The 24,758-nt window shown below is 38.6% G+C and overlaps 1 protein-coding gene across 2 annotated transcripts in view; it reads right to left on the minus strand.

The window, feature by feature from the left end:
- Positions 1-24,758, minus strand: part of lingo2 (leucine rich repeat and Ig domain containing 2) — a 267,417-nt gene that overhangs the window by 214,487 nt on the left and 28,172 nt on the right. For both annotated transcript variants that reach the window (XM_058397556.1, XM_058397555.1), the window contains exon 2: positions 2,959-3,024. The gene's annotated coding sequence lies outside the window, so the exon portion shown is untranslated. The remainder of the gene's footprint in view (positions 1-2,958; positions 3,025-24,758) is intronic.

Genomic DNA, 24,758 nt, shown 5'->3' on the forward strand with positions numbered 1-24,758 from the left:
GCAGATCTAATTTAAGTACAATAAAGTGTTTATTACAACGTCACTGATTCCACAATGTAAACTCGAAATGTATAAAAAAAAATTCTAAAATCTGTTAGTACTGGTTTTATAAGAAGAATGAAATACTCTGTGTCATGCTCTTACAGGAAAATAATCACTTCAGGATGGCAATATCCACTCCACTCCATCGCACCAGCCCAAAAGAACCCCCCCCAACCCATTTTAAGACACACAGTGTTTTATTTCATAAACAGTTCATTTTTGGAGCAAATTTTTTGTTCTACAAAAGAAAACAAAACAAAAAAATAAAACAGTGAAGACTTTTCCATCTGCTGATGCACAGCACTCCTCCGTTCAAACATGCAACAACAAAGAAAATTTCATCTCATTCCTTACATTTGAAGTTGGCCTTCGGAGAGCAGTGCTCTTGTTAAATTGCACCAATTTCCAGCTGAGTGCTTGCATTATTAATAACGTCCGCCATTAGTAGCTCCACGTCTCCGAGAGAACGGATTCCACACGCAAACACGGCTTCTCCCAACACAAAGTTCAGACCTGCGCGTCTTCCGTCTTGCTTATTCTTTACCATTATTATTATTATTATTATTAGGTTGTTGTTCATTTCCATCAGATTTATATCCTCTATCCCAGGCTTTGTTAAGATGATCTCCATTGTAGAATGATCTGCTCTTTTCTCTTTCTTTTCTGAAGCAGAACGTGAGCTGCAGAAATCATTTGCAGAAATTGGCCAGCCGTTCGGCGGGATCCTGCCATCGTCAGACAAAAAGCTCTGGCTCGCTTTTCATGCTGTTCTCTTATCTGCCCATGAACGATGACCGGGATTAGTCACAATGCCGACTTCGCCCCGTCTCCATTAACAGTCACCCACGGCTTTGCCCTATCAATCCGACGTGCTTTGTGTATCATGAGATGCTGTAACACATCGCGGCGTTGCCAAGACGCTCAAAAAATCTGGGTGAAGCGCAGCATCACGGATCGTAGTCTGTTTAGAAATGATTCGTTGACTTCATTTCAATATTTTTCTTAAAACAAAAAAAGCTTATTTCTTGTTAATATTCCTTGATCTGTAGTCTCTTACTGGTCAGGGTCACGCTGGATTAAATTAGATCACTAGATTGCTTATTATTTAAATATACACTATACAAATAAATCCTTAGTTTAAACTACGCCCACTTTGTGTTTAAATCCAAACAAAGATACAGATGCTATCATTACGTTCCAGCCTCCCGCTTCCTGAAACCAAATTCAAATTTTATTTGTCACATGCAGTGAAATGTTTTTTCACGACTGTCCGGCATGTAAACATTTATAAAAAGTATGTTAGAAAGAGATCCATAAAAAATAAAGATAAAAATAAAATTAGAGTATCTTAAAAGTATAAAAATAGAAAATAAAAATATAGGTGCAGGTAGAGAGATGGTATATACACATATATACACATAAATGCAGACCTGAACATGAAGGGATGTATGTGTATATGGGATATATTGAGGTGTTTGTTTTTTGCGCCGGCCGGCGTTAACGACGTCCACGCTCTCAGCGAATCGTAATCTGTGTATCGAGCACATTACTTTATGACCTTGTACAGGTCGGGACGGAAAAGAGCCGCGAGGATGCTCAGGTTGGAAAATGTGATTGTAAGTCACTGTGATGAGCATAATGCACGGCCGCATGTGAATAAATAGCCTTCGGTCCGGGAGCGAGATACGTCTTCATTTCCTGACGTAAATAAGCCGCTGCTTGATGGCTGAAGTGAAACTCATTCTTGTTTTTGCCTTTAAGCCAATATTCATCTGCTTTCATCTGCTCTCTTATTAATATGTGTGTGTGTGTGTGTGTGTGTGTGTGTGTGTGTGTGTGTGTGTGTGTGTGTGTGAGAGAGAGAGAAATGAGAGAGTGTGTAGGTGGTGTCAAGGACATGCTGTGTTGCTTAGACTCTCTTCTGCCTGTCCTAGTTGCCTATACAATGAGCTCCACATCAATGACACACATGAAGGACGACCATTTTGTTTTTTTATGTCACTCTTAAAGAGATCGTCGGGACAAAGAAACTATTTATCGCGTGACCCGTATTATGCTACGAGGCTAAGGTCAGGGTAGCTAACAATAAGATACATGAATGCTCATCAGATTAGCACACTGCTCTGCTCTGAGGAGCGGCTCGTCGCTCACAACAACAACAACACAGAGTTCGGCTGCAGAATAGGGAAAGGGGCGTGGCCTACTGTTTTTAGACACAAAGATGATTGACAGGACAGGAACTCAGTGTTAAACTCAGTATGGGATTTTTGCTTAAATTTAGATATGATTTGTGATGAGCATTTTTTTTATTTTTAGCACCAGAGATCAGCAGTTTCTGAAATTCTGAAGTAGGTAAAGTCTCAGAGAGGACGATTTTCCCAGATCTGATGACTGATGTGATCATTAAGCAAAGCTCTTGACCTCGATCTGCATGATTGTATGCATTGTGCTGCTGCCACCTGATTGGCTGACTGGATAACTGCATGAAGGAGGAATGGATGGAAGGAAAGGGGATGGATGTGAATATTTATTTATTTTATGAGTTTCCAAAAGGACAAAGTGAATAATGTAATATTACGACACTATACTGACTGATTGATTGATTGATTGACTGTCTGACTGACGGATTGATTGCCTGACTGATTAACTGATTGTCTAACTGACTGACTGATCGATTGATTGACTGATCGATTGATTGATTGATCGTCTACTGACTGACTAATTGATTGGTTGTCTGACTGATTGTAAATGGAACATTTAAACACATTGTTTTCTTCCATTTTTATTTTTGGCCAAACTATCACTTCTTTGTGCCCAAACATTCCAGACTTTCTTCCATATTTCTGATTTTCTTTTTTCCCCTCAGCATGCTGCTGTCAAGCAAATCAACATCCCACAAGATGGAGAGCATCTTACCAGATGAAGAACAAAAAGTGCTGTCACAGTCGCTGCAGCGCGAGCATGAGAGTTCACGTCCGTTTCCTGAAAGAGACGCAGAAACAAAATAAAACTTTTAGAAAACTTTGTTTATCAGGATGAAAAGCAGGATGAAAGCAGTGCAGGGTTCAGCTCTGAGGTTCTGAAACAACATCACCAAACATCTGAGCATTTCTGAAAGAACATTCCATGATTCTCCTCCAGTGTAGCACACTCGCTGGTGTGTGATGTTTTCTGTCGATGTTTAACACTCCCGGGTCTCGCCTCAGACCTCCAGAACATCCCAGCATACATATGTTAATTAAAGAGACACCAAAACGGATGAAAATAGCAGCGCCGGCGCCGGTTTTCAGGTCGAAGACCAGCAGACGATCTCCGGAGACGTGCTCCTGTGTTCTTTGGTTACATTTTATAAGTTTACAGGGACAGAGAGGAGAGAGGTGTGATACTGGAATACTGGAGTTTTGGGACGTTCTGCTGTCCCGAATGTCAGAACCACCACCGTGATGTCAGGTGAATTGTCTGAGTTCAGAAGATTTAACAGTTTCCTTGTGAAGTTTTTCTCTTTAAAATCATATTTCATCAAAATAATCACTATTCTGTTATATACTGGTTTATATTTCCTTTGATTACAGAATAAATCCCAGCTTTTTTCCATGTTCTAAGCAAACAAGAAGCAGATCGTTAACTGCTGCTGCTCAATCTCGTTATTATTATTTCATACTGACTTCGGTTCGGTTTCAGCCCTAATCGAAGCCATACAATGCGACAAAGCAGCCCAAAAGCATCAAAAGTGGGTGGAGCCACATCTGGACTAGTGAAGTAGGCGGGGTTTAGAGAATCAACAAAATTGAGAAACATTCATTCAAATGAGGATAAAGTAAATCAGCATGTTCTGGTGATTAAATTCTAAAAAAAAATATGAATGAATAAATAAATAAATAAATGTTTAAAAAAGAAAGTCACAAAGAAGAGATGTTTAACAATTTGAGGTGAAAGAAATGATAAAAGCAGGAAGTTAAATGCAATTTTTTTTTTCCTGCTTTCTTGTTTCTATATCTTTGGAATACTCACTAGTTAGTATCTAGAGTTAGCTAGTTGGTTGTTTTTATTTTATTGTTTATTAAGCTGTTTTTGTCAAGGAATGCTTTGTTGCAGTTTTTTTAAATAAAAATGTTCAGAAAGGACCCTCCTCTCCATCAAAATGGACGTGTGACGAATTCTGTGTCACATTTCTGTAAAGTAAGAGAGAGAAAACAAACAAGGAAGAGTCCCGGGAGTCTGTTCACGCTTCATTTGCTTCATTTTTCAAATCGCTATGACGACGCATACATCATCCTGACACCTACACGTCCGCCTCCTGACACTTAACTGTCACTCCTGTTATTATTTCATTCACAGACACTTCATACTGAAGTAATTAGTTCACTGTGTGTTCATTTGCAGTCGATAAGAATTCGGTGAATCCTGACATCTTTTTCAAGACAAATTTGCAAAAAAATAAACTTTGGGAAATTCAGAAAGTACTTTTCGAGTTCAAAACATGTTCATTGTTATCTGCTTCTAGATAAGTCCACTTCACGAGGCTTCAGTGACATGTACCAGGAAGTGGAAGTGGAGTAAACTATCCTGTACTGTACTCGGGCTTTAGTGTGTCGACCTGAAGATAAAACACGGCCCGGGTTCTGACAGCGGCGAGGAGGAGAAAGCGTGTGAAGTCGCTGTTTTATGTTCTGCGCGGAAAAAAGCCGTGAGCCAGCAGAAAGCCGCGTGACAGCGAAAGTCAAACATCACACGGGCTTTCAGGGGGAAAAAAGGGTGCAGTGTAAAAGAGGCCATGTTTCCTTTTTAGAGAGAGAGAGAGAGAGAGAGAGAGAGAGAGAAAGGGTGTGAGAGAGACAGAGAGAGAAAGGGTGTGAGAGAGATAGAGAGAGAAAGGGTGTGAGAGAGACAGAGAGAGAGAGAGAAAGGGTGTGAGAGAGGGTGAGGGAAGGATTGAGAGAGAGAGAGAGAGAGAGAGAGAGAGAGGGACATGGACACATGCATTCAGGACAGTGAAGGTCATTATTTATACAGTAAAATGATTTAGATCTGAGAATTTGTCCTCTAAGAAAGCTCCTTCACAGATATCATGCTTTCAGTATTTGCATCACAGTTCACACGGCGTGTTCAGTGTGGGCTCCGCCCCCAGCTTGTGATTGGTCTGTTCTGTGAACACTACTCTTATGAACTTTAATGGATTGTGATCAGTACCTGAAATAAATCAGTGTTTTATTTACAGTAGTGTTCATCACATGATGCTGATTTTCATTACTGATGATGTAATCTGGTTACTAATTTCATGCGAAAAGAAAAAAAAATGAGAAAATGAGAAGAAAAGATCACTCAGAGAGATGTTTTTATACTATCTGCTTTTATACTAGTCATGGTTGTTTGTTTGTTTGTTTTTACTGAAGCTTTATTACTGTGTGTATTAGATTTCTGGCGTCTAACATGGATTCAGAGATCTGCTGAGCGTGACACCACGTGGATCTGGTTTCTGCTCAGATTCTTCAGATTTTCCGTCTTCTTTTGCACGGTTTCTTGCTAATTTATAGGCACAGACACTACAAGATAAATGCTTAAAAATATTGGCGCCTCACTGGGTTGTTAGTCAGCGATCGACGGAATTAGCTTGTGACTAACATGGTTTTGTTTATGATCATGTTTATTTACAATCTTTTCTGTTTTGACTCTGATTGCAGTAATTATGGACTCAGACTTGCCCTCAAACCCGCCTCATGCTCCTCCATGTTACAGTAAACATTGTCAGTTTTCATTTTTTCCCCGGAAAATAACAAAAATAATGCTAAAAATGAAATGCTAATAATGTTGACACTATTTTAACAACTGTAAAAATACATATTGTTTATTTTTTAGCTGACGCCTCATAGCAGAATCGGTTGCTAGCTGCTGTATTTTTCTGTATATAAAATAAAGAAGGCTGTTACTCTGTGGCTGAGACTGCAGCTGGGACTGAGAGGAGAATCAGTCGCTTGGTGTTAATTGCTCTGAGGCGACTGTGTCTCCCTCTGTGAGACGACCAATCACACAGGCTCTCGTTGTGCAGACGAATGTCACCAATCCCCAGTGAACACACTCCATAATGTGTGTGTGTGTGTAAGATAAGCCTGCACCTCTGCTCTTACACAGCTGGGTGTAATTCATACAAAAATACCTGCTGCATGGAATATTTATTTATTTTATTTAATGCACTTCAAAAATATAATATATGTTTTTTTATTTTTAATTATTTATTTAAATAAAACAAAATATTATATATTATATTACTTTATATTGTATTATATTTTATTGTATATAATTAAATAAATACAATTATTTTCATGCAGTAATATAATATAATATATAATCTTTTGTTTTCTTTCTTTCTTTATTTATTTTTAAAATTCTGTTTCCAACTTCCTGTTCTCTTGGTCAGAGTTTTTTTCACTTTATTTTCATCTCTATTAAACTGTATAATTAATATAGAAATGAAAACATAATTAAAATGTATTGCAGGGAAAAAAATTCAATGTCTTTTTTTCTTCTTTTTCTTCTTTTTTACTTCTCTCCGTTTTCATCTCCTTTGTTTCTTTCCCTATTAACATTTGTTAGGGAAAAAAACACATTTGGAACAAAAGTATCTCTCTGTCAATACCCTTCTGTACACCGTTCTCCCTAATAAACACTTAGATGACCCCCTTCAGTGATTCCCTCGTTCTCTCGTCGCATATGAAGCTCATTAGGACAGATGCACTGCTCATTAATCTTCATTGTTTATTCATATCCTTCCATTCATCATGAAGTTTGCACACAAATTAGGCCTGAGGGAAAGAGCAGTTTATATACCATCTTTACACCTCTTTAAAGGTTTTATTGTTTTTTTTCCCTGATTACTTTCTCTTCCGCTGCTCACGCCTCCACCATCAGCAGTCAGACCGAGTCAATACGCAATCAGACCGAGCCGCAGCTCGCAACTCCACTCTCCCTCTCTCTCTTTTACTCACTTGGGCCGTAAAAACTCCAGCGATTTGTAATGTTTATGAGCATAATAGCAAAAAAAAAAACCTGCTGTGTGCTTCTGCTGAGAACGCTGCCGGAGTCCCAGAAGTAAGCTAACAAGTATTAGCATCTCGAGCTAGCATCCGGTGCGATGCAAATTTGCTCGCAGAAGCTCGCAGGCAGCCGACATCAAAGGCGAGTCTGTGCGCGCCGTCTGTGCGAGAGTCTGTGCGAGTGTCAGCGATGACGATTCCGCGGGGTAAAACGCGACAGCCCAGACAAGCCGCCACTAATCCGGAGCTGATCGACTTTATCAAAGCTTCTCACAGAGTCAGGGCCTGATTAGCATGCGAAGTGTTTACGGAAAATAAAAGTGGGCCGACTTTAGCAAAGTGAGAGGTTCGATAAACGAACAAGTTCCTTGTTAATCACAGAGTACAGTAACAATACAGTTATTAATTAGAATGTGACAGATGATGGACCTGCAAAGATCTGATGATCTGAAGAGAAATAAATCACTGTTTTGTGCTTTTATAGGAAAATAATCAGTGATGTAATAGAGACACTTTTACTCAGAAATAAAGATATTTTTCTATAACAGCATATCCTGAAGAATCTTACAGGACACAAGAGCAATTTGCAAAAGATTGCAATTTTTCATTTATTAATCAATTAACACCACATACTTTTATCCATTTCTAGTTACTTTTAACATTGTGCAGCTTCCACAAAACGTCAGGTGTAAACAGTCGTTCCCTCAACAGCCTCACTTTAGCACAAAAAAATAAGAAAGAAAGGTTCACCTCTGATTATTTTCAAAGCGCTGACACTGGAGACTCCTTCCATATGCACTAAGGAAACATCTCCTTACAGCAAACTCCGTTTACTGCAACACAAGTCCCTGTGAATGAGCTGTTGCTATAGAAACAATAAAGCTTTAGATATCAAACCAAGTACATATTTAATAAAACCTCATGATTTGCATCTGCCAGAAACTGAACCTAGCTACTATATATATATATATATATATATATATATATATATATATATATATATATATATATATATATATATATATATATATATATATATATATATATATATATATATCACTGATTTTAAAAGAGGAAACAATCTGGAGCTCATGGATTAGAGAAACAGTAATATAATTAATAAATGTTTTCAATGAAGCTCTTTTATAATATATTTCCAACCGAACTCACGAGCGCGATGCCTCTGGAGGTGGGAATTGAACCTGGATCTACTCGCTGTGAGGTACAGGAGTGCAGAGGTGGGAAACTGGACCATGACTAGGGCGGGACAAATATATGTGACAAAGAAACGTAAACAAAACCCCATGTCACAGAAATACAAACAAATAGATAGGGAAAAGCCCGCCAGATCGCCCTCTAGTGTTCAGGCAGGGAGTTCTCCAAACAGTCCATGATAGCCGGAGTGTACAAATATTTCTGTTCAGCAGAACAAACTAAAATGAATAAGAAACATTCATAAGAGAGAAAGCAGTTCACTTCAGCGAGCACTGAGATGTGTTTCAATCCCCTTCTACACACTCAGTCCCGCCCTCCTCACACTCACTCTATTAAAAAAAGTGCAGACTTTTATTTTGAAATGTCTAAAAGATACAAAAACAACAAACCAAAGTAGCAAAAGATACAATCTATGCAGGAGGCTATGACCAGGCAAAGCAGCAAACAAGACACGGCACGACGGTGTAGACAGGAAGTAGAACTTTTGTAAAGGTCTTGATCAGAGGAAACACAGATGAGGTGTGATGCTCAGTGAGAATGTGACATGCAGGGGCTCATGAGTAACGTTGTCCTAAAGTGCCGATTTCGGCATAAGCATGACGTGTTATAGCAATACAGACATGGCTAAATGATGCTAAGCCTTTAATTGCACCCTGATTGATTAAAATGAAGCTGGTTGAACTCTCAGATATCTGTATCGATATTAAGTAATAGGGAAAAAAAATGGAATAAAGTCATTTTTATCTAGCATTTCTATGCTATAAGCTAATAAACGAACGAGTATGACACCAATTTCTAGTCATTTTTTCCTAAATTTCAATATTATTTCAACCTACGACCTTTATCTTAGAAATCTCTAAGATTTCTCTTTATCTCTAAAATTACGATTATGTATATATAGAATACTTCATTTATATTTGTTTCCCTTGTCATCTCAGGCAAAAAGAATTTCCTTCAGGATTAATAAAGTTCTGTCATCTTAAAATCTTTTATATTTAAGGTATTTCCACTTGCTAAGATATGTGCCCGTACACACCCAGTCTAAAAAGCAGTGTGTAAAGGAAACTGCAGCGTAATGGGAGACGTAGCGTATGACTGCGAGCTCCGGCGGGACACGCCGTAGAGCAGAACTCTGATTTGTGGACTTGGAGTGAAAATAAGGCCGTTCCTGATTCTCTAACTTGACAGCAGTGTGTAAGGTATTGCAGCGTAAAGCCGCGCAGTTATTAAAGCAAGACGCAGCACGCTGATGGAGGAAGATCATCTCCACCCACATTAATCAGGTTTAAACCCCACTCTGAGCCAGCATCTTCATCTGCGAGGTGTCAAACGTCTGCAGTAATGAAATAACCCCACATTAAAGCTAGAACCTGATTTGCTTTAGCTTCGACTCCATTCGTGGTCGGAGGCGAAGAGAAGGAGAGCCGTGTCAGTAGAATAATAGCGTCGATGCAGATGAAAGCGGCTTCAGGATCCATGTGTGTGTTCACCTGTCCGCTCTGACCGATTTATTTATTTATTTATGCATTTCCCGTCTTCCTATTTTCTCTTAAACATGCTAATATAGAAATCGGCGAAGCGGCAAAAGGGATAATTTGTAGGTTTATATTCCTGCTTTTGGTTGAGTGAATACGAGCCGAGCACAAAGCCGAGCAGCAGAAGCAAAAATTTCGATTTCATTCACACTCAAACGCCGTTCTTGCTCTTTTTCTTTCTTTAAACAGGAAAAAAAGGATTTAAAAAAAATCATCCATATTAGATCATAATTTCCTCATTAAAGCTTGGAGGTGTGGCCTCACATCACACATCAATCTGTCTTCACTGATATCATCTTTTATCTGTTCTTCTTTTCTTTCATTTCTTCAGTTTTTATCTCTTTATCTCAGTGAAAAACTCAACACTATACACAATACATATCCTGTACTATAATATAATACTGCTTACAAAGTACAGTACTACTTACATTGCTAATTACTCACTACAATGCTATAATACTCCATACAATATTCTGTATAATAAACAGTATAATACTCTGTGTACTACATTTTATGTATACATCACTCAGTACAATAGTCAATGCTATATCCTGTACTATACTAAAGTTCAGTTCTGCTTACTCAGTATAATACTCAATGCTGTACCTTGTAAAATCTGTGTACTAGGGTTTGTATTTATACATCACTCAGTACAGTACTCAGTACATTGCATGGTATAATACTCAGTACGTTACGTTACTGTTACTCCAAACAATGCACTATATAATACACTGCACTAAACTCAGCATAACACTCAATACAATACTCTGTGTGTGTGTGTGTGTGATATATATATACACACATATACACACACACACAAGTACAGTAATAGTACAGTACTCAGTACATTACTCTGGATAATGCAATATATAAAGCTGAGTACAATAATCAACTAAATATTCAGTAAAATACTCAGTATATTACTCAGTATAACTGTATAACACTCAATACAATACTCAGTTTAATACTCAGGACTGTTCTCAACACAATCCTTAGTATATACTTAGTACAATACTCCATACCATGCTCAGAATCATGCTCAGGTCTATACTCAATATTCACTTAAACACCCAGTACAATACTCAGTAAAGACAGCAGGTAAGTGTACGTCACTCAATATGATACTCAGTGCAATACTCAATGCAGTGCTCAGTTTAATACTGATAATATGACTCGTTACAGTAATCAACACAATATTCAGTAAAATATTCAGTCCAGAAATAAGTACTTAATACAGCTGTATAGTACTCAGGGTAATACTATAATAACTAGCATAACTGTATAATACTCAGTATAACTGTATAATACTCTATAATAACATGAATGAAAAATAAGTCCATAACCCAAGATGACCTTTAGCAAACTTTAAAAGGCGATAATCGCAGTAGCTCTAACTTCTCCTGGACGTCCAGCAGAGATTCATCACTCTGTTATTACACATCCTGACTATTCACTCTCTCCAGAGACTTTATCATCAGTTCATTACACTTCATTCATTTCCTTCACGCTATTCATCTCGGATTCACCTTTCCAATCAAGCCCACATCAGAGAGGCGCAATCTAATTCCAGGCCATTTTCCTTATAGATGTGTAGGCAGTAACTCGATTAAGACTTCTTCCATACGTCCAGGAAGCGGAGATGCGGACAAGTGGATTAGCCTCGACGCTAAAGTTTATCTCGCTCGCCCACGTCTGTGCAGGAGCGTTTTATGGATTTTATTTCATGCAGCATTCTCGAGTCAAATCTGCAAATCAGTTTTTTTTTGCTTAATGCTGCATTGTGCTTCTATTTTTGCCTCTCGTGCTGAGGGACAAAAGCGAGCGCCGACCTTCAGCGTGGATTTGGTTTCAATTCTTTATACATACTGCTCTCTTTTTTCTCCCTCCACTGTTATGCTAAGCCAGGCATTACCAGCGTGCTAATCACACCGGAGTATTTGCATAAGTGGAACGGATTTAGTAGCAATGAAGAGTGTTTCACAGCGAGTTTTTAAACAGGTCGGGGAGACGGCAGGAGGCCCTCAGCTGAGCGTTATGCAATTTACGCAGCGGTAGACGCTTCGCATTTCGCTGCAGAACCGCGATAAGGAAGCAGCGTTGTTAGCGCTTGTGAGGAGAGCAATGCACCATCATGTGTGTCTGAGAGCGTCGTCATCATCACGGGTGCAATCTGTCAGGCCCAGGACCGGGCCCAGCCTCGACGTGGCATCACCAGATATGGGCTTTTAAAGAGGCAATAAATCACTGCAGCAGGAGGAGGAACGCAGGCAGAATCCTCATGAATCATTCCCAACTTTACTGCTTTCCTTTTCCCACTTTTAATGAGCGCCAAATTCACGAACTAAGCGCACCTGGAATCTAGAATTATCACCTGAACCCACTTCTCACTGTGGCATCTCATAACCTCTAGTTTTTACATGGTTTATATTAGAAATCTAATTATACTGATACACTTCTCTCACATGCTGCAGACTGAATTTATTTTAAAAGAACTATTTTTTAATTCATTTTATTTTTTAAAATATTTTGTTTTTATTCTTTTCACTGGAGTAATACTTTGCTACCATTTAAATTTGTTTTTATTTTTCTGAGGCTGCAATAAATCTTTAAGTAAATAAATAAATAAATTTGAATCTCTCTCATTTTGTTCATTTTATTTGATGATGATGATTAATTATGACTAGTAGTATTAGTTGCAGTTAGATTACGATGGGGTTACTTTGTTATAAACAAATCTGTACATAAATTCCTGTAAATATATATATTAAATATGTTTAATTAATTAATCAAATTGTGTAGGTTTTTTATTTTTATTTTGGTATCTGTACACAAATAAATACATTTAGATTAATATATAAAATTTATTTATTTATTTATTTAAATTATTGTCCTCTCCTGGGGGACATAAAGGTCCCTTGATGTAGATTACAATCAAATTATGTCCAGGTTATTTGTATGTTTTATTTATTTTTATTTATTTTATTTTTATAGTTTGTTATCTGTACATGAATAAATACTTGTAAATAAATATATTTATTAATTAAAATTATCGTTCTCCCCCAGGTTCTTTAGCTATGTGTAGGGGTTTTTGTTATGTTGTTTGTTTTTGGGGGTTTTTTTTGGCTAAAATCAAAAAAGGCTATTAAAAAAAGTACTCTAAACATTTAAGATTTACTCTAAACATTACAGTGTTGTTACTATAGTAGTTATTATTTAATTATTTTAATACATGTATCACAATAAAATACAATTTTTTTACATTTTTTAATTTATAAAAAAAAAAAATCAAATCAACAATTTTTTCCCCCCAAAAGCAACAAAATACCACAAATGTGCAGAAATAAAATTCAACAATCAGCATTTTCACTTCAAAGGCCGTCATGTTTTCCACTTCTGAAAGTTTAACGTTTAATGTTTCTTTCCTCTTAATGCTGAACTTTCTTCCAGCCTTCGCTCACTTGTTTATATTCTCTTCACAAACTGCACATCGAGCCGTTTCCTGCTGTTTATGAAGCCAAAAATATGATTAATTCAGCTGGAGGAGAATTTTTAATCCACCGTTTGCTTCTGTTTATGCAGGTTTAATTTGGGCTACTGAAACACACACACACACACACACACACACACACACACACACACACACACACACACACACCAGTGCAGTATTAAAGAGGAGGAAGTGTTGGGTTTTTGGCTTGGGTGAACGAACTTGGGGAAATAAAACATGGAAACTAAAAGATTTCCAGGTTTCACGTGTGATATTTACGTGGTGCGGAAGTGCTCTCGACTCTTTGTATTTGTAAATGGAGCAGTAAAATGTATATTTAGCAAATCTCTTGCCTTTAGCATGTGCGCGCACACACACACACACACACAGCTTCATGAATAATATAAATGAGTGTGGAAATGCACGGATGAATAAACGAGTGAGAAACACCACCTGAAGGGAAAAATAAAGAAAAGGCATGCTTGTAAAGTTTAAAAGCTTAAAATAAAAAAAATATATATAAAAATTATATATTTTTAAAAATTTTGTTTAGACTGATGCAAACAAAGCAAACATCTGGACACAAAACCCAAAACAAAAAAAACAAACAAAACCAAAAACAAAACAAAACAAAAAAATTACCTGTAAATCTAGAATTTAATAACTGCAAACATGTTTCTCTCACTATATTTTTTATTCATTTATTTTTTTTTTAAACTTTTGTACTTATTTACTTATGATCTGATGCCATCTTTAAACCCATTCATATAAATAAATAAATAAATAAATAATTTTTTGTAACTTTAACCTCCATCAAATTGCAGTTTTTTTAAGGTAGAGACTGACAGAGCTGCCTAAATATATTTTATTATTTTTTATTTTTAACAATTTAAATGAAAATTGAGAATTTTAAGAAACTCCGCCTCCGAGAGCCTCAAGTGGTTTATGCGAACAGCCCAACTTTCCTCTTCCTCTTTCCCCTTGAACTGTCTCAAAAGCATCTCACTTTTAAATGCGGTATTAGAAAGGTTTTGCCGTTTCTCTACAGGAAGTGGGACGTGGCCGGACAGTCCATTAGCGACGGTCAGCGTTTCTCTCCCCAGCTGTAAAGAGTAAAGATGGAGTTCTTGGCAGCAGGTATTGATTTTAGCTGACGCTCTGAGCTTTAAATTGATTTAGCCGCATATTGTTTTGTGAAATCAGGAAAGAAGCTCAGCTCATTCGAGCAGATACTCGGTAAGAAGTCAGATTCAGAAAACACACGTGTGGATGAGGAGCGTTGGGAATGAACAGAGAACTTTAGCGCTAATGATCATGTTTTAGCCTAGACGTCAGTTGTGCTACAAACAAAGAGTGACATGAAATAAAAAAAATGATACGATGATCCGAGTCCTGGATTTGATGAAAAATGAAAAGAAATGTATCTGGTTCATTAGAGAAGCTTTAGTGTGCCAACAAGTCAGTAAAAGTGTAGCACAACGAAGCTAAATGTGTGTCTCATTAGCATATCTCTAAATATTCGTATCAGCATCCAGATTTGAGCTGTAAGTGGGTGTGGCCTAAATTGTGTACTACAAAAGTGTTCATTTCTTCCTTTTTTTCCTGCTGTGTCACTTTTATTGTTGTAACATCTACAAATTTCCCCTTTGTTGCTTTGCTAGTGTTCCCGCCTCCGGATTTGATCCCAAGCTACATGTGGAATTTCTGTGCATACATCCATGTGGGTTCTCCACCAGGTTCTCCAGGTTCCGCCCACAAACATAAAAACGTCTATAGGTGGACTGGTTTAGCTAAAATATATCTGATAATAAAGCACACAACAAAAAAGTTCTGAGCTAAAAGTAACACACACACACACACACACACACTATCATTCCTGCACCTGTTAAGTCACTGACCCACAAAACAAACAGAGCAGAGGCTACAAAGTGGAGGCGTTGATGTACATTATATGCACTTAAACCTCCCTGTACGCTCTCTCTCACACACACACACGCACACACATGCACACACTTCTGAATAAACCATGAGCATCCGGTTCTCTTCAAGAGTGCTCCATGGCTGCATATCAAGAACCTCACACAGCCCTCAGGATCCAAAATGACTGGGTCATTCGAGCTGGATAAACGCTACAGCATCCGCTGGGATACATCATCTCCACATCTCTACTTCTCCACATGTCCACATCACCACATGTCCACTTCTCTACTTCTCCACATCACCATATGTCCACATCTCCATCTCCATCTCCATATCTCCACATAGGGCTCAACTTAGGACTAGTTCTTAGGGCTAGTTTTTCATATTGGTAGATCTTCATATGGCTAGTTTGTCACATCTCCACTTGCTAGTTCTTAGGGCAAGCTCTTCATATCGCCAATTCTACATAGAACCTTCTAGAAGGATTTGTATTGCCCGAGATCTGTCTATTTAAAATCAGCCATGATGCCATTTTCTAAACAAAATGATGACCTTATTGAGAATTTTTTAATTTAGTTTTTTTGCACTGAAATGTGGCTCATGACGGAGTCCCACACTTACAGCAGAATATCTGGACTTCTGAATCCTGTAAAACTCAACCCTGTTAAGATCTGCTGAAAGACTTTTTCTTTTATTTCTTTCGGTGTCCCGGTGATGGCCGGCGGATCGAGAACGAGAGCATCCTGTATGTTTTATTGATTTAAGGAGTGAAATTCCAGCACCGTGTCAGGCAGCGGCTTGAGAAATGAAAAAGGAGAGAAAAGAAAATGCATGGACATTTATGAACACTGACAGCTGTCAAGAAGCATCGGTCCTGCTGAAAAATAAAATTATGGACACCATTAGAGGTTTGCGTTAGCTCCTGATAGCTTCGTAATGGAAAGAAATTGTGTTTTGTTGTTTTTAAAGGTTTATATCGCAACAGAAAAACAGCAATATACCATAACACACAACCCTGATGGGATCTGCTGAAGTTCCTCCTGGTCATTTTACAGGAAAACCTTCCCAGAAGAGCTGAAGCTGTTATAGCTGCAAAGGGCGGGACAACTCCATATTACATTCATGTGCATGGAAAGGCAGACGTCCCAGTTTTGGCCTGTCTCACAGTCTCCACTCTAATTCATCCCAAAGGTGTTCTATGGGGTTGAGGTCAGGACTCTGTGCAGGCCAGTCAAGTTCCTCCACACCAAACTCACTCATCCATGTCTTTATGGACCTTGCTTTGGTCACTGGTGTGCAGTCATGTTGGAACAGGAAGGGGTCATCCCCAAACTGTTCCCACAAAGAGCATGAAATTGTCCAAAATGTCTTGGTATGAAGCTGAAGCATTAAGAGTTCCTTTCACTGGAACTAAGGGGCCGAGCCCAACCCCTGAAAAACACCTGAATTTATTTGGAGGGGTATGTAGTGTATGTAGCTGCTCTGCTTTTGTGTTTTGTTTTCTTCTCATTATTTAGAGTTGTAATTACAAAAATTATGCTTAATTTCACTGAACCACAGGAGGTCGATTTGTTCATGTTTTTTTCCTCCAATTGCTCGTTCTAATGTGACTTTCTTTAAAATAGTAATGCGCACAAAACAGCTTCATAATTAGTCGAATATTCATCATTTGGAACATAATAAATGATGAATAATTAAAAAAGGAGGTTTATCATGTGGCTCTCACTGCTTGGATGGTTTTCTACTGGGATTCAAACTGGGAATCTGGTGGTTTCTTGTAGATCTTGTGGTTTAATGGTGAAGCAGTGGACATTAATTGACTCCTGACCTTACGGACGACTGGAACATTTCCACTAACACACAATGAATATACGTGAAAATCTCAACTCAGGTGATCCCGATTCGGTCCTGAGCTCCTGCGTGTCAGATGTTCTTCACCAGTTTCTCTTGAGATGTGACATTCGTTACAGTAAAGGAGTCTCCACTTTCAGTGCTGTGTATCAAAGGTTTCTGAAATCTTGTGCTCCGTGTGGTTTTCCTGAGATAGACTCCGGATTCACCAAGCAGGATAAAGTGCTTAATGAAGATGAACGAATCAGTAAATGAAATCAATAATGAATTCACTCTGGAAAGAAGGGGGAAAAAATGGAGCTGGAATCCAAAGTGGTTCAAATCCAGCCGTTACTCAGATCAACTTCAGATCACGATTGGATTAATCCGCAATCCAAGGTTGAAGCCAGGAACTAATCCCAGAGTGATAACGCCTTGTGTTGGATGAACGTTCCCATGCTTCTTCACAAGTTCAGGTTCATTAAAGCTCATGAGAACTCTGGATTATGTGTCACTAACCCTGAATGCCTTTGTATTCCATTTACAAGTCTTCTTGCAAATGAGGTTTATTTTCCAGCTATGGGATAATTAGCGCCCCGGAGCTGAAGCGGTAGGGTGGAGTAAGTCAGGCAGGTCTGAACTCGACACATCTGCTCTGTAAACCCTGCTGTTATGGTCCCGCTATTGTTACTTTATTCTGCCCCATATGTACAGCACCTGCTTCTGGGTCGGAGATAATCCTTCCTGAGCTGAATCAGATGTCTCGGAGCCAGCGCCGGAAAAGGAAACCTGCTTACCTCGTGCTTTTCAATCAGCAATCAGCATAAAGTCTCCAGCGTCAGGAAAATGAGACAAATCAGAGGAGACAAGAGCCTCGTATATTTTTCTAATAATTGGATGTTTTGGCAGTGGAAGATGCTCGAGATGAGGTACGAAGCTTTACTTCCCATGCTTTGTTTTGACAAGCAAAGAATAAGAGATGAAATGAATGGCATTCAATTACGTACGTAAGTATTTACCCCCACCCCACCCCCGAGTCGTATAACCTGGAATCACATTTATTGTGCTGTATATCAAACATCTACACAAAATATTCCATTATATTGATAAGAGTCCACTATTTATTTATTTGTTCAGTGACCTTTGGTGAGCGTCCATTATTATGGTCTTCTATATTGTTAGGAACTTTCTCCCAGACTTTGATGGATCTTCATGATGCTTTACAGGGAGAAGCCGGAAGGCTGTTCTGGGAATACGGGAGATTTATTTTCCACTCCATACAGCTTTCATTACCTCAGTGACGTGATGCAAAACACTCAAAAACAATCTCTGATATTTTTTTTAAAGAAGGCAATCTTCTTTCATCATACCATGTATTCTTGAAAACGCCCCAGTGACTTAATAATCTAGCCAAAGCTAGCTAAACAAGAGAGAAAGCCAAATTAGCTGACCAATAAGAATTGTTTTATTTGTTAAACATAATAATGAGAAAAATTGTTGATTCTATTTTTTTCATTTTTCTTTTAGATAGAACCAAACACACCACATTCCACTTTTCCTGTTTTTAACTAAATTCCCAGTACAGGGTGAGTAAATACTTGCGCACAACTTTTATGGAATCTATTTGTAAATATTTGTTCTGAACGATCCGATCATTTTTCTCCTCTTGCTCGGATAACCGAGATATTTTCCTGACACGGAATCTTTCACATTTTCCAGAACAAAAGGTGAAAAAGTTCAAGGGGGTGAAAACTTATGCACACACACACACACACACACACACACACACACACACTGTATGGGTCATTTTATTTTATTTTCCAGACCTCTCTCATTTTCTCAGTGTGATATGCAGAATGGTTGGGATTCCTGAGCAAAGAGCGATGAGGTGTGGCATTCTGCTCCATCCTCACCAGTTTCACCGACTTCCTCATGATGAGAAATACATTTTTTACCTCCTTCTTTTCTTTCTTTCTTTCTTTTTTTTTTTTTTTTTAACAGTGCAGGCTTATCTCCCTCATGCAGTATTTGCAGTTTTTTGTTCTCCCAATGTCATGCTACGGTTCTTCCACAATCGCTCTTCTGTTCCGCTAGAACAAATAGCCGCTAGCCTCTTTTTGTCTCAGCGACAGCAAAACTGCCTGTTTCTTATTGAAGCTTTCAGCCCGGCTCTTTCCCCCTGCATTGTGTCTCGCCCTGCAATTGTTCTCCCAGCATCTGCCTCCAGTTATTTAAGGTTATGTTGAGCTTGGGTGGCACAGCTCAATAAATGGCTCACACACACACACGGCTAAAATAGCTAACGTGCGCCAAGTTGTTCCTCTTTGCACTAATCTTCATACAATAGTGAACTAATGCGGCTTTTAACCTTTGGCTAAGTAAATGTTGCTGGGAAATAAACAAACAATGCTACTGGATTTTAACATACACAATTTATATCATGTTTGATTTATCTTCACTGATTTTGTTTATTTTAGCCTAGAAATTTGCTCAAAAGCACTAAATAATTAAAATATGTAAGGAGTTGATGGTTATATCGAACCAAACCATAGGTGCAGTTCTACTTCATGTAGAGTATTTCATTTTTAGCTAACACTCTGCTAGCTCATGCTATTCTGACTTCTAATTGAATATTAGCTGATTTCTATACTTCAGATATAGAATATCTGAAACCGTGAAGAATTCTATGCCTTCTCTTGTCTATAAAGAGCCAGCTGACTGGTATGTATGTATGTATATATAATTCCTGATCACTATACAGTATAACTCCCACACAGCTCTAAGAGATGAATTTAAAGCCACGAGCTCGGAGACGATGGACATTCTATCGATTTGTTGCAGGTGTAGAATAACGTGGCACCGAAAGTGAAGCTCAACCTCCTTTCCCAAGGTCATTAACATGGAGGAGGAGGAGGATGTTTCTCTTCATTTGTGAGAACCTCACACACGCACACACCCCTCCATCTAGATGTGGGTATTAACTAAGCCGTAACACAATCCCGCGCTCATAACCTTGAAAAGAAAAACATGTTCTTGATTGAACCACAAACAGGATAAAAGATTGCTGAAAGCAGGAGAATTCTGGACTCTGATTGGTCCAGAAGGTGTTCTGCATTCCACAGCTTGTTTCAATTCGTTAACGTTTATATAGTAACGGCTCATTTATACAGTGGAAGATTTTGCATAACCGGCCTACGTTTTAGCGAATGTTTATTTGACATTAATGGAATGAGTCTCCAGTGTCAGCACTGTACCTTTAAATTTTCTGACATCAAGTACAAGCCTTTATAGCTGCTATAATGTAAGTGACAACAGGACCTGATTTGTGTCATGGACATTCCACAACATGAAAAAAGTAACTCTAAATAGATCATTGAAAAATATATAATTGCTCTAGTGTAAGAGAAATAGAACACTCCAGAGCAACAACATGCTGTAATTGGAAAATAATCAGCTTCAGGCAAGATTTTCTCTGCTTCTTCACCCCTCATAAACCCCATTGTTGATTATTTTCCTATCCCAGCATTCCTACATGTTTATTCCGTACATTTCTGCATCCTGTACATTTCTTAATTAACAGCTATCTAAAAGAGAGAACGCCAAGAAGAACTCCTGCAGCGCCGTGAAGTCGAGAGCCAAGGACCAAAATAGTGGTGCTTGTTTTTGTGCTTAGAATGAAGTGTCCATGGCCAGAACACACACACACACACACACACACACACACACACACACACACACACACGACCAGATGGGAGAAACAGGAAAGTGGCATTAGTTTAGTATGTGGCCTGCCAGCACTCGTTCCCTCATGTTTCCTAAATCATCTCTAAAGGACCGCAGATGTGTTTTGAAGACTCATCCCTGTTCTTTATTTTTCCTCCCTGTGGAGGCACCGGGAATGCTCAGCTTCGGAAAGAAATACTCTCACAAACCCATGTCCTAAATCTTGTTGTATTTTCCCGGAGAAAGAGATTAGTCAGCTCTACCTGTGAGTGAGAGCATAAACATGCGATCCGGGTTCAGGAGGTCAGGAGCTGACATGATGTGAGGATTGTCAGGAATCAGGATGGAGTAGAAGAACAGAAGATTTTATCTTTTTTCCTCTCTCATTCCCAGTTCCCACCCTACCAGCCAGGGAAGATAAATGCATTGAAGGAATCCTCACACACTCACCTCTCACACTACAGCCCTGCTCAGACGGGATTAGTTTTCCCGTTTTAATCAACAGTCGACTCTGTGTGATGTCAAGTTACTCTGAAGTAGATTATTTTCAAGATTATTTTCAAGAATATCAAGAATCCTGTGTTGTGGAAGTGTCTCTGCAACACACTGGACATGTGGACAAACTGGAAAAAGATGGGGTAGGACTTCTAGGAATGTTAAAGAGAGAGAGAGAGAGAGAGAGAGAGAGAGAGAGAGGGGAGAAAAAGAGAGAGAAACACAATAGAGAGACAGGAGGAGTAAGAGGAGAAAATGATAGATAGATAGATAGATAGATAGATAGATAGATAGATAGATAGATAGATAGATAGATAGATAGATAGATAGATAAGGTTTAAGACAAAGAGAGATGGGAGAAGAGGAGGGGGCGGAGAGGGACTGAGGATTGAGAGAAAAACAGATTGATGGATGGATGGATGGGGGGTAGACAAAGATTGACACCACATTTATATTTGTTTACATTATGTACAGTAACACCATGAATCTAATCAGGAGGAATCTGCTCTCTGCCCTCTTCCACATACCCGAGCTCAGAGAAACAGAGTACATAGAATTACCAAGATATACAGAATAAAGAGTACCGCCATCCCTCACTCCCAAACACGGCCAATATCGTGCCTTTCCGTCCCAGGGAATCCGTCTCAGGACCTCCTGATGCTAATACAAACACTTTTCTTGCATCATTTGGGATCCAGAAGATCCATATTACAGACTCGGTGCACTCTATGTGCCAAGGCCGAGCGATGAAGCGATCGCTCATCGCCAATGAGCCATTAGGCCACTGGGTGTTAGTGTGTAGAGAGTCTCTTTTCAGATTCCTCAGTAATTGGATCCTTTACTTTGTTGCTGTTTGCTGCTTGAGAGAAAGCTGTTTATATGATTTAGTGCGTACTTCTAGCTTTTACAGGATTGTGTTGCTTAGCCCCATTAGGCACTGAGTCAGGAAAGTTTCAGAGATTTTCCGAATTAATGTCTAGCATATGTCGAGTCATCTTCAACGAACAGAATATCACCCGATTAACACTTTTTACTAGGACACTAGTGTTACAGACACTTATGGGACGTGTTAAATCAGTATAAAGAACAATGTTCTGAATGATGTTCTGACCAGTCGTGAGTCTGACCTAAAACAAGTCTGTTGTCTTTCAGTGTGTTCTAGATGTGTTTTTCCCTCTGTTGGAGAACCTTACACAGAATTTTCCTGGTAGAAGATGAAATTGGAGCTGCTTTTTAGATGAACAAGCACTTAGAGCATCTCACAGAGCAGAAATGGGTTTGATAAACATTTACTTTGAAGATACAAACATTTGTCAAGAAAAAAATAAAATGTTTAATTTTTTTCTGTACATTTCTATGAATAGATCACTCCTAGTAGTGTAGGGAAAAAACAGAAATAAAACACTACAAATTCTTAAAGTCCTGAGTGTCTACTTTCATATAAGCTTCATATTAACCTTCACTGTGGAGTGAGACGTGATAAAGACGTTCAATCATCAACATGGACACAATAAATAACAGTTAAAAGAGTGTGGTTTGGTGGATTTCGTGATCTTAACTGATTCAGGATTAGAGGCTACTCTACTGAGTCCACTCCCTATAACTGACTGTCCCCTTCATAGACCTGTTTTGGAGAAAAACAAATAATAAAAGCTTACCATTTGGAGCCATGATGTCACACAGGAGGGTTTCTGTGTGGTTTCATCAGACGTCTCGGATTAAGAAAATACAATGGAAGCAAAAACAGGCAAAAGAAATAAACAAATTGTGGCCAAAACCAGAAAAGCAATAAATATAAAAGCAAGTATTGGAATGATGGGAAGAATGGAGCGAGACTTTGCACTGAATAAATGAAAGTGGGGTTTATTTAGAGGCAGTGTGTGATGAGGAGGAGCAGGTGCGCTGCCTTACTAATCATCTGACTCCTGACTTCTGAGAGCTGAGGGACGAGTCATGTGACCGGTCATGTGTGGAGTTTGTAGTTTGTTAGATCGCTGGGAAATGGAGTCTGACGCATGGAATGGAGTCGAAATGCGACTGCACAGTAGAACACAGCTGCTTAGAGACATAAGAGCTACTTTATACATTTCTAAATATAAACATCACAGTATAATTTCTGAATATAAACATGATGATTTATAGGAGTCAGAGACGCTGATATAGAAAATAAAATAAATAAAATAAAGTGTCTCTGCAACAAACTGGACGAAGGTGTGGTAGGACTTCCAAGGATGATAGATAGATAGATAGATAGATAGATAGATAGATAGATAGATAGATAGATAGATAGATAGATAGATAGATTGATTGATTGATTGATTGATGGGAGAGAGACAAAGAGAGAGACAGGAGGATAGATAGATAGATAGATAGATAGATAGATAGATAGATAGATAGATAGATAGATAGATAGATAGATAGAGAGCACGAGAGAAAGAGATAGATGGGAGAGAGACAGAGAGAGAGACAGGAGGATAGATAGATAGATAGATAGATAGATAGATAGATAGATAGATAGATAGATAGATAGATAGATAGATAGATAGATAGATAGATAGATAGATAGATAGATTGATTGATTGGTTGATTGATTGATGGGAGAGAGACAAAGAGAGAGACAGGAGGATAGATAGATAGATAGATAGATAGATAGATAGATAGATAGATAGATAGATAGATAGATAGATAGATAGATAGATAGATAGATAGATAGATAGATAGATAGATAGAGAGCACGAGAGAAAGAGATAGATGGGAGAGAGACAGAGAGAGAGACAGGAGGATAGATAGATAGATAGATAGATAGATAGATAGATAGATAGATAGATAGATAGATAGATAGATAGATAGATAGATAGATAGATAGGGGAGAGAGAGAGAGAGAGACAGAGAGAGAGAGAGAGAGAGAGAGAGAGAGAGAGAGATTGTAGCCAGAGTAAAAGTTCATATGTTAAAAACAATAACAGCCCTCGACCCCATCAGCGTCACCATGACGTCTCCTCCAGAACCTGAAGTCCTTCTCTTAATAATTTCTTTCCGGAAAAATTCATCCCTAAAATCCACCTCCATCAGGAAGAAACCGGTTTGACCTTGCAGTGACCTTCACCCTCTTCAGCTCAATTCTGGAGTCTAATCTACAGGTTATGAAGATAATTCCATACAAACTTCCTACAACTTCCTCAAACCTTCAACATCCTGCTCTAACCAGAACCTCAGACAGGAACAGAACTCCTGCTTCCTGCTGGTGGAGGTAGAAGACAGAGCACGAGGAGACAGAGCACAAGGAAGGAGATAAAAGGCTGAAGCTTAAAGGTCTGATGTGTAGAAGTCTGCACTTTTAACGTAGGTGTGATTAGCGTACATGCCGCACCCTGATTGTAGCGCACTGCTTTTATCAGGCAGACATTTTGAAAATAATGGAACCTCAAGGACCAAAGCCTGACACTGAAAACCAAAACAAAATAAAAAAATAGCTCAAAT

This window comes from Hemibagrus wyckioides, linkage group LG08 (assembly GCF_019097595.1).
Source record: "Hemibagrus wyckioides isolate EC202008001 linkage group LG08, SWU_Hwy_1.0, whole genome shotgun sequence".
Taxonomy (NCBI): Eukaryota; Metazoa; Chordata; class Actinopteri; order Siluriformes; family Bagridae; genus Hemibagrus; species Hemibagrus wyckioides.